A 12021-nucleotide genomic window follows, 5' to 3' on the forward strand; every position below is an offset into this window, starting at 1 on the left:
CTTCTAAATGTCATTTTCTTGATAATTGCATGATTGCATGGACCGATCTGCCTTTTTGTCCATTATCTCAAGATACTGACACTTGCTTCGATAAACATTTCAGGACATTTTTCCAGTGAAATGGTTTCATCTGTTGGGGGAGAGCTTAAAGACATGTAATAACTTCACCCACCCCCCTCTGTCTCACACACACACTCATACACACACACTTCATTTCACATATTTGAGCTCTCCTTCGAGCCATGGTGATAATCCATGGATTTCTTTTTCAGTAGCCTGCTATTTAGGTCTGCAAGTGTGGCAGAAAAAAAGAAGCACCACAAACTATATTGGGAAGGCCTGTTCTGTTCTGTCTAGGAAGCTGCATGGGATCCATGAAGTGACTGCAGAGAGACTCCAATGGCCACTCTGGTGCCCTCTATCGGGACTCCATGAAATGAATGTATAATCATGCAGTCATTGGTTTGTGACCAGAGCATAAATTTGATGGCACATGCTCCTTGTTCAAACTTGAAATATAGATGACATCAGTATTATGATATTGCCTCTGGCATCGCTGTTATCCTGCCAAGTTGTCGATATGAGATCCTTAGATGAGTTCCTCACAGTCGAATGGACGAGTAAAATGAATTTAGGGGGGTTAATATTTGATATAGGCTATTTTAAATGTAATTTTAGAATCTAAATGACTAATCTTGTCCATCCGTTTTACATTGTCATTAGTATGGAGCCCTAGATAGCCACAGTGGTAGAGCAGTGAAGATAAGAACTGTAATTTTTAACATGTTCTGGATCTTTTCTGGCAATAATTGGCTTTGTTTTATCTCAAGGTATCTGCAGCAGAGAGCTCTATAATTTTATCATCTCTTTAAGTCTGAATATGTAACTCACTCTCTCTCTCTCTCTCTCTCTCTCTCTCTCTCTCTCTCTCTCTCTCTGTGTGTGTTTGCAAGTGTGGGAAATCTGTAGAAACAGTCCTTTCATTGCAAAACAAAAATAAATCAAGTGGTTTAATTTCAAGTGTCCACTTGAGCAAGAATTTTCTAGAAACAACTTGTTCGTCTGAGCAAGTGGGCTGACATGCTTTTTTTTTTAAGATACTGCCTCTGGTTGCTAGAAAATGATTGAAACAAGATGAATTGCATTGGATGTTAAACTATCTCACCTCAGTTTCAGATAGTTTCACTTGTTTTAAGAAAAGAAAAAGATTTAAATACTCCATTAAATATTGAATGAATTGTTAAGAAACATTTTTGCAGTGTTGTCAGGACGGTTTTCTGAACATCGGTATTAAAAAAAACGGGTATTTTTGGGAGGTTAGGAATTAGTAAGGTAACAGTTAAGGTTATTCATGAAGCAGCTAGTTTGGAGGTATGGGGTAGGTGTTAGGAAATGTACTGAAGTCAGCTGAATATCCTCACAAGTATAAAACTGTGTGTGTATGTGTGTGTGTTGTTGTTAAGCGCCCATCTGCTTGCTGCTGATCATTCTGGTTATCATATGTACCTTTGCATCGCCCATCCAATATGGGCCAGAGTGGCAGACCACTGGGGAGGCTTAGACTTTAACTCCCCATCTGTCTATTGTAGATAAGTCTGCTCTCCACTTTTCCCCCATTCTCTCCTCCTTCCCTAGTGGAATATAATGCAACCTTTCCTACCCAAGATATCCGCCTAATGCCACCATAGCGCTCTGAGATTGGAGGGAGCACAATTATGATGCTTATTGTGTGCATAGTGTTGCCATTCAGCATCATGAGAGGGCTTATGAATATGATATGTCCTCACCGCCACCGTGGTTGGAGCTGTGTGACATTTCAGTAAATGTATTCGGTCATACAGTGCGTGAAGTGTTGGACATGGTATGAAACAAGACAGTCTGGCATTTGTAGGAAGCCTCTCTGGGCTCCACAGTCATCCTCCAGCACAACAGGCCTAACTGACGTCATACTCAAGCGCGAGGGGCTGCCAAAGAGGTGTGTGTAGCTGTGTGTATCTGCGTGTGTGTGTGTTTGTGGAAGAGAAAGAAAGAGCGGGGGTTATGGTTGTTGTATTCTAACACTGTATTCTGCTCTGGTTGGCATCACACATGAACAAGTCTCGAATGGAACACCATGTATTTTTCCATCCCACTGCCTTAAAAGGCAGTCATATAATGGCCAATGGCCACCTGTGGAAACAGTTCCACTGCCTAGCTCAGAGCTCGTCAAGCCATGCTCTGTTTTCTTTGTTGCTCCATTTAAATTGTCAACATCACTGTTCAAATGTGGCATTTGAAGCGAATGATTACTTTGAACTTCTATCTGGTGAACAAGAGAGACGTTGTTTGGCACCCTCTGGGGGAACTGTGAGATAGGCATGACAAAGTCCCAAGCATTTGGATTCAAAGGACTTTGATGGTTCCAACGTGCCGCAATTACCTTTTCCTCTGAAAAAAACCCAGAAGAGTCAATAAGCGTACAGTAGAAACTGGCAGCATTCAGGACACAAGTTCCTTTGGGGTATGGTATATATTCTTTTGACAGTCACTCAAAATTTGCACACGGCTGACTTACTGCCAAGCCTCCATGCATATTAACTACAGTATATACACTCACAGGACACAAGCAAGCTTCCCTCTGTGTGCCACTGGTGATGAATGCTTCTCTTAGAAAATAGGTCACCTCCGAGCTGGCAGAAAGATTTGGAAAGGGACAAAAATTACAAGTGGGCAGATGATTTAGTTTCTGTGTGTCAGGGTTTGTTTCCGGTGCAGAACTGTAGCAATGTGTTGCATGTAGCTTATCTGACTCTGGCTGGAAGGAAAGAGACAGTGAGTAAAAATGCATCTAACAAGCTCGCTCATGACTCTCTGCCAGGCTGCATTTGACAAAGTTTCAAGGGCTAAACGCAATCTTTATTTCAATAAAAAGCCTGCCATTGATGAGTTAGTGCATACTTGTTGTTGATCCAAGACAGCAACAAATAAATTAGTTTTTGTTGAAGGCATCTAGACTGCATCTGCACTTAATTCTCTTGATGCTACATGCCTGACATGCCCCTCCGCATGAAAAGGGTCGACTTCATTTAGATTCAGTGCTTTTGGTTTTGTGTTAAAAAAGGCATCATCCTCGGCACAGTCCTTTAACATGGCTAGTGTTGAATCTCATGCTGAGAGGCAGGCCTTAGCCTGACTATAAAAACAAAAGGCAGTTCTGACAGGCATGACGTGTGTTTCTATTCTACAAATGTTCCCTCAGACACCCCCGTTTTCCCCGGATAGCGGCGCTCTGACACACTCAGTATTCATGGCAGCAGGAAGCCTGTCGGCAGTATTTACACACATAACTGGGGTGAAAAGAGGTAGATTTCACAATGAGGTGCAGTGGTTCATGGCAGCTGGTATCAAGATGCCGTCAGAATCCTAACCGCAGCCCTTTGTGATAGTCCCTGGTGAGATATGGGAGCTGGTCTCCACGGAGGTTGAATTGTCAATGAATCCATCGACTCGTTGAAGTGGTGCAAAGTTTCTTGCACAGTTGAAGCTCTGTAAAACTTGTCACCACTGGTTGAAAAGTCTAGAGCTTGCAACTGTAAATAATATCTATAAATAACAAAGAATAACCATTTTCATTTGCTCTGCTCGCAACTGGAGGAATTTTTATGAAACCTCCCAACACTGCAGTCTGATTAAAATCTTCATTGATCTATTGCTTCATCTGTACATACTATAATTAAGAAAGCTTTTTATGGCCCTCTAATTTAGCTATACTGGAGTGATCCATTATGACATGGATGGAACTTCCAATTGGCCTATTGATCAGTCGTGTTCCCAAGTGATTCGTCCCAGCTCGTCAGATTGATCCTGTCCAGGCTGTTTTGGTGAGACAGCACAGATTTAGCATGGCATGCTAAATCAGCTGCATTAGCCTAATTTACCAATTAACTGAGCCTGTTCCTGACATCACACAACCACGCAACTGATTTTTGTTTCATCCTGGAATGTTTTGAAGCAATACATGAATTAAATGCATAGTCTGAAGTTGATATTAATTAAATCCCATAGGCTATATAACAAAGCATGCTGCTGCAGACTTTCTTTACATTTCCAAAGTTGTGCTTATCACAAATCCCCTGATCTATGCATGTACAATCAGGTCTATAATTTTAACTCTTTTAATTGCACAAGGAATGTGATTCCCAGTTTAGTATTCACCACTACTTGGCTGAATGTCTGAGAATGTAATTATCTTTCTGTAAAGAAGGTAAAGTGAAGCCCATGTTAGCCTTAGTGTCCTTGGCTGCACTGGGGCAAGGAAATAAATCTGCAGAGCAACCACAGTTCTCATTCTGGGCACACTCATTGCACTACATATTGCACTAGACAGACAGTAAATTACATTAGTAATTCTACTTAAAATTGCAGGTAAAGAGCGGCAGAGTGGAAATCCTCACTGCCTGTCTTTGTTCAAAAGTAAACTTCTCTTTTTGGTTTGTGTCTCGGCGGGCCTGAGATCAGCACTAAATTACATAGTTGTCCAACCACTACCACTCTAAAGGCCATTAGTAATCATTGTTTGTACCTGTGTGAGTGTACAAATAGATGTAGATAATTGGGTGTTTTATAAGAAAGATACAATTACAGTGTAATTATCTTCTTTTTCTGCAGCGGATTCTATGCCTGATTCTGCGTGAAAGGCTCATTGTGAAATGGAGCTCTTTCTGAAACCTTAGTCGAGCCAGGAGCAATAGCAGAATGCAATGAAGTATGGGTAAAGCGGAGTATGTGAATGAAATACAAATGCCGCTCCATTCAGCAGGACAGAGTTTGCCATAGATATACACCCAAATGAAAAAGGGCCACAATCACTTTAGGCCGAGTTGTGAGCAAACAAATTAATTATTTATGAACAATGAATATTGCATATTGCTCTCAAAATTGTTGTTGCGTCTCCTTCATAAGCCAGCAGATTTGATTTACACAGCTGGGTATTCACTTCCATGGAGGCAGAATTCTAATCACTTTCCCATGTGGGCTGCATGGACAGAGAAAACAAAATAACCAACATATAGTTCAAGTGTCAAATACAGTAAAAAAAAAGGCTAATTTGTGACACAGTACAATAATAACAGAATGCTGTTTTAAATGTCCGTATGTCATAAATGTTATATTAAATTGTGTGCATCTCATCTTCTTGAGGTGCAACATGAAATACAACATAGTCCACCCACAGGACACTGAGCAAGGGTTTCTGTCCTAAACCCATGTTTATGTTTCTTCCATCCGTGGCCGATAAACAATGTTTTTCCTGCAGCATCACATCATGTTGTGTCCCTCATTTTCACCCAACATTGCCTTCTGATGTGCCCACTTTAAAAAGTAATAGAGTGGTAAGACACAGCTTGGAACAGCCGCTATCTAACCATTGGCTTTTCTATTTTGTACTGTGGTTCAGATGTGGGGTAATAATGGCTCTGCCATCTGCTCACCCGGTTGTCCTTTGAATTGTCTTTTTTTTTACCATTGGGTTAAAAGAAAAACGTGCACTCTGTGTCCACAGTGCTGTTTATGCTTAGCATGCATTTGTACTGACAGCAAAACTACAAGTTAATCCTTGAAAAATCTCAGAAAAAGGACATGGATGGATTTGAATGCCTGAGTTGAACAGTCTTTAAAACTTTAGAGAGCCTGATCAAACAGACTCAAACCTTTACACTGTGCCTTTTTGAAAATGAAATAAATAAATAATAACATACAGCATCAAAGGTTCTGCATTTTATGTAAAGTTAGAGCAGACTAGAGTCTTCCCCTTGTTGTTTTGAGTTTTGGGAGAGCAGCACAAGTTCACAAAGACTGACTTGAGAGGAATAGCATGAGTGAATGCTAGAATTAAACATTTTTAGGATACAGAATAATGACATATACAACTTCTTAAATTGCTTTATTCCTCTTGAATCTCTGAACAAAAAATGATTGATTTGGACAGATGGGATTAATAGCAACTGTTACACACCAAGGTAGTTGGCCTGTCCGGAGTTCACATAAGTCAAATATCGCTCTGGGGTGATGGCAACAACCAAAATATATCTAGGAAGACAGAGCCTGGGGGAATGATCTCTTTGCAGAGTGTCATGAGGTTTTAGAGCTGAGCCTTGAGCTACTGGCTTACTTTATGGCAGGTGATGGATATGCATTTGGCCAGCTTTTCTACCTGAAAACCTCTGCTGTCTCCGGACTTTGACTCCTCAGTCAATAGTGGAAGAATACTTCTGTTCATTGCACATGCTGTCATCATAAATAGTACAACACTCGCCAGCTCAGTGATGCTGTGGGTCAAAGCCTTGTTACATCAGTTCAAGCTACTGTAAGTTGCCATAGGATGAGTAATAATAACCATATTTATTTATAAAACACCTGACAAAGTGAAGTTACATGGTGCTAAATCAAACAAAATAACTGTGAAAGCAATACTACTAGTACTACTACTACCAACGAGAGTATTGTTCTTATTCATATTCCTATTCTTATTCTTTTAAAAACGCTAAATGTATCTCACGTAATATCTGAAGACCAGGCAGAGGTTGCTGGAATCTCAGGAGCTATTTCACTCAACCTCAAGTTAAGTGTGCTGTTGGGGGAGTGATATGAGCTTACTTTGACATGCTCTGCCAACATTTCAAATATTCATGATGTTGTAAGCTCTGCAGTGACAGAGAACCGGTTTACCGAGGTGGTTGAGAGCTCAGCGCATGGTATCATCTCCTAGAATTTGTCTGAAACTTGAAACCTTCACTGAAGTGACACCTGGGATGTGATCAGCTCTTAGCATAGAAATGATGGTGTGGAATGGGAAGTATTATTTAATTCCCCAACAATTTTTTTTTCATTCAGTATGTATTCCCTGTATTGTGTATTACAATGTGCCATCATTATTCTATCCACGCAGCTGAGATGCAATTTTCATGATGTGTTTCTCAGTGGTAGGTGAATTTATGTTGCACCTCCTTGTTGATTTCGTAAAGCTCCCGAACTGTAAATCTTTCTCCAGAGCTCATTATGAAATTAGATTAATTTTGCTGAGATGCTGATGCAAATTACATCTGAGATAAAGCCAGCGTTGTCACATTGCATCATTTGGATGTGTTTCGTTAGCATGTATGCAAATTCACCTTGACACATGAATGTTGCTGGTGTATCAAAATCTCAAAAACTCAAAATAGTGGGCGGATCAGTGACAGAGAGAAAACGAGAGATGATTGAAATCTTCTAAGTATGTACTTATTTTCCATCATCATTCATCAGATTTTCCGGCTGTCATTTAATTGCTGGGCAGGCATCCAATGCTGCAGAGTTACATGTTGCTAATAGGTGTAAAATGAGAACAGACACCCGTGGCTGAGAAAAGGGGATATAAATGCAAAAGTTGTTAAGGTGTAGGAGTTGACAGTTTGACAGTCTGGTGGCTTTTTTCGAATTTCCACAGTTTGTATCATAATCAAGTTTGACTGTCTGAAAATTGGTTTCTTTGATTCGTTGATATTTTGTATCGGAATACAAGAATTGGAAATAGGATGTTGCACCGTTACTACACCTAAAGAAAGATAGAAATAATCTAGCAGAGGCCAAGAAAACGAATGAAAAAATGTCAGTGTATCATTGGCATAGTGCATGTGTGTGTATGTGTATGTGTGTGTGTGTGTGTGGGTGTGTGTTTTGTCTTTATTTGGCATGTGGGCAGCGGGTGGGGGGGGGTATACTGTGTGTCTACATGATGAGTGTGTCTCGGGAGAGCCCAGCCAAGCAGAACTGTGATGTGTGGAGGGGGGCCTAATTATGGCGTGACGTGGGTCCAATGTGCTGCCCTCAGCACTGCTGACCGAACACTTCTAATGGGACATGCAGGGGCCAAAGTACATGGGGAAACGCGGGGAGGACCGCTTAATAAATAGATAATCACATCAGTTTCCCCACCCCTCCTCTCCAGCTGATTAGGTCTGCCCAGGCTGAGCAGCAGTAGCATCACTCTCATAAGGGATGCTGAGCGCCTACATACCTGAGTGGGTGTTACTCATAGAAGAGTCACTCATTATTCTTGTTGTTATCATAAATGAGTCTCAACACAGTGTGGTATGTGTGTGAGTGAGCTCTAGATGAGCGAATGGGTAAAGGAGGCAGTCGCTGCAATGAATTACACTCACCGTCTGCAAACAAATCTGTGAGCCAGCCAAGAGAGACAACGACAGCGAGAGGCCGACAATAGATTAAACATCTCAGTGAGGACGGTGCAAGCTGGCAGGTCCCATCTTCTCTCTCTCCTTCTGCGCTCCTGTCTTCACTCAGCCGGCCTCCCCGGTGGTGATGGTGGTTGTGGAGGAGCGGCGGCAGCGGCAGCGGCAGCAGCAGCAGCGGGCCAGCTGGCGTCCCGTTGGAGAGACGGGCTGGGAGGGCAGCCAGCGCTAACTGACAGAGTCCTGCCAGGGCCGGCGAGGAGCTGGGAGCGCTCCGTTCTGCTCAGCATGATGCTGTAACGGGAGACACGCGGTCCTTCACACACACACATACACACACATATGTTTGTATCACTATACTTGTGAGGACCTTCACTGACTACATTCACTCCCTATCCCCTAACTTTAACCCCCTCCACTGTCCCTAACCCTAACCTAAACCCAATCCTATTTCTAAAATAACGCCTTAAAGAAGTGAGGATTAGAGGATTTTCCACATCTTTCCTCATGAGTTTAGAAATACCAGAACACACACACACACACACACTGTATATAGACTCTTCCATGCACACACACACACACAAGTCATCACTTCTCTCTACTCCTCTCTGGCCGCAAATACAGTTCCCTCAGATGCGGAAAGGCTCGCATTGCCAAAAGATCTGTACTCACTTCCATATCTCTCCTGAACAAAACTCCCCACTGAACCGCACCATGAACCCTGTGACCGTGTGACATACTTGTCTTGTGATATGTGATCCTTGTCTCCGTGTTGCGGTAGCATGTCCTTAAGCCGTATTGTTATGTTTTTATGTTTTTTATGTCATGAGTACTGGCTGTGAAAAATGATTTTCCTCCATGGAAGACAATAAACTGTCTGTCTGTCTGTCTGTCTGTCTATGTATCTATTCATCTATCTATCCATCTATCTATCTATCTATCTATCTACACACATAGGCACTGAAACACATACGCACACACACACACTTGTTACACAATAATCTTGAATGCAGGCATAGAGTATTGAATGCACACACATGCCTCAAACAAATGGCTCTCTTTCTTTTCTCTCTCTCTCTCTGCCACACACACACACACACACACACACACACACAGACTCACACACACAAATATAAACCAGACTGAAACAGACAATGATCCACTGGTTACATCTCCATGTACTTCACATTTCATTCTGTGGTTGCAAGGCTTTGTCACAATAAATGTGAATGTGGAACTTAAACTTTACTCTTGAGTTTTATTTGAATCTTTGTGTGTCTGGGCAGCACAACACTTCACAATTTTTTATTTTTTTTAAAATTGCATCTGTAATTTATTATTCAAGACTGAAGGTTGTCTTTCGTGAAATTTTAACCGACTAATAACACGGTGGTTAATGTTAAAATTCAAAAGGTCTTTTGAATCTTCCCTGTTTTGGTTCCTATCCATCAATTTTTTTCATTTATTTTGATTCAGTCTTCCTTCTGTCTGTGCGTTTGTTGGCCAATCTGTCTGCCTGTTGTTTACTCTATTTGTCAATCTGTCCTTGTCTGTCCATCTACTTTCATATCTGTCTCTCTCTCTCTCTCTCTCTCTCTCTCTCTCCTCTCTCTTCCTCACTCATTCAGAGGGATGTGTGTAGTGAGGCTGAGCAGACATTACATGCGCCATCTATTTGCCAGATGTTATTGCTTACACGGTGGCGATTTCATAAGGTGCTGTGACAATGTCATTAACTTCAGGGAAATCTGACTCTCTTCCTCGGAGCAGGAGAAAATAGAGAGGAGAAGGGGGTTCGGGATCTGAAATGCTGTTATATTAGCAAGAGGGGGGGAGGAATACATCACCAATGAATTATAGAGCTCAATAGACAAGGCAAGAGCCATTCTCCTGTACTTTAATGAGATATGCTCAGCTCATGCTACCTGCTGTCTGGGCCTGTAGGTAATGAAAATGCACCAGTATCTCATGTCCAATTGTTACTGACAAGGACTTTGATCTGTGTGCAATGCAGCTGATTCTCCTATCTGCCCCATTACAATGGTATGGATTCGAATTTTCAAATTGAGAGATATCAGATGCTATCAGATGTATCCTATTTCGGGAATGTATGGTGCTCTTGGAGTTAGCTGGCTGTAGGATTTGGAAAAAAAAACACTAACTGGAGTCTGCTGTTCCAGCTCCATAGTCACAAAGTAAATAGTGTTTCATTGGAGGCAGGAGACGAGAGGTGATAGCCCTCCCTGATCACATTAGTCACATATCGATCTTTCCCCTCCGTCCGCTTGGTAAAGGTGAACACACAAGACATAATCCTGTTAGCAGCTCCTTCCCAAGCCGCTTGCCCAGATGGAGACGTGTCCACGATAAGCGCTCCTATCTGCTTACATCTAAGGCTTCCCTGGAATAGCTGTTTCCATGGTGTCTTTGTACTGTATGTCTTGGATCTGATGCTACAATTATGCTAACGTCCTATTCTTAGGCTCAGAAATGCAAAAACATGTTGTTGTCTCCCTGTCTTATCACTTTCGAGGGCTATCTTATCTACACACACCTACACACAGTCCTGTACACAGAAACACACACTCAGTACAGCTTATACTGCACACATTTAAAAACACGCACACACACACGTACACAAAGACAGAGTTCTAGCCAGCAGTGTGTGATGCTAAAACAGACCGAGAGATAAAGGGCTTCATCATAAAGGTAGTGCAATGCTAAACCTCTGTGGCCAGTGATGTATAATTCATCGCTGATCAAATTTGACAAGCTCTTATCTTCTTGTTTGGGGTTTGTTGTGGAACAATGCTGCATCTTTCACGGCTGCATTGTCTCTAGCTGCTTTCAGTGCTACAGTCTAATTTCCATTTTTGCAGTCAGGCCATATTAGCATACATTTCTCCATGCGGCAGTGGGGACGACTGGGGTCCTCATCAGATAGGATTAAAGAAGAGAGTCTGCTGGAGCAGAACAGATTTAGGGAGAGACAGGCAGGGAGAGAGAGAGAGAGAGAGGGACAGAGAGGGACGGAGAGACAGAACGGATTTGGCGGAAGAGAGAGAGATAGAGAGGGAAGGAGAGCGAGCGGAGTGCAGAGGAAGGAACAGAGAAATAGTTGGACCATGAAACACGAGTCTTCGACCCGGCACATGGTCTCTCTGCAGTGAATCTGAACCACAGCCTTTAGATGTTATTTGAGCTTCTCAGTAATAGTAATGTCTGCTCAGCTTTGATTTTCAGTGTATCTTAAGCACCTCAAAACCGTCAAGAGTAAATCATTCTACCACCCATGGTCACACAACCAAACTCACGCACACTTCAGACCTTGAAGTATTTCAAAGAGACTAGGCAGCAATATTCTGCTCACGTAATTTAGCCTCATAGTTGTTCCTGGTACAATGTCGTTTTGCCCTTGTAAGATACATTAGTGAAATCGATGGTATTTTTGCTGCAACTGAAAGACCTAGATAGGCTATTTAAGTTTCACTCACACAATGAAAATGTATTGCCAGAAGTAGACATCTCATAGTGTTCAATGGCAGTGTGCAGTATAGTTGGCAGATAGCTGGATGAGTTCACACTCAGCGTGAGTGATAAGCAGAATCAGTATGACAATTTGGACTCTTTATTAGCATCGTTTTGCATGAGCATTAGTTTTTTATTCATTTATTTTACTTCACTAGATGCTTGTCACATACAGGGATTATTTTCTGGGTTTGTCCTTCAATTTACCAATATGGATTGTTAGCAAAAAAAAATAATTTTGTTTTGTTTAGCTTTGCACAGTGAAAATATCTTGAAGCAAATTGAT

The sequence above is a fragment of the Centroberyx affinis genome, unplaced genomic scaffold (assembly GCF_046629955.1).
Source record: "Centroberyx affinis isolate AG114_WGS23_722 - 3 ecotype Tasmania unplaced genomic scaffold, CSIRO-AGI_Caff_v1 ptg001256l_1, whole genome shotgun sequence".
Taxonomy (NCBI): domain Eukaryota; kingdom Metazoa; phylum Chordata; class Actinopteri; order Beryciformes; family Berycidae; genus Centroberyx; species Centroberyx affinis.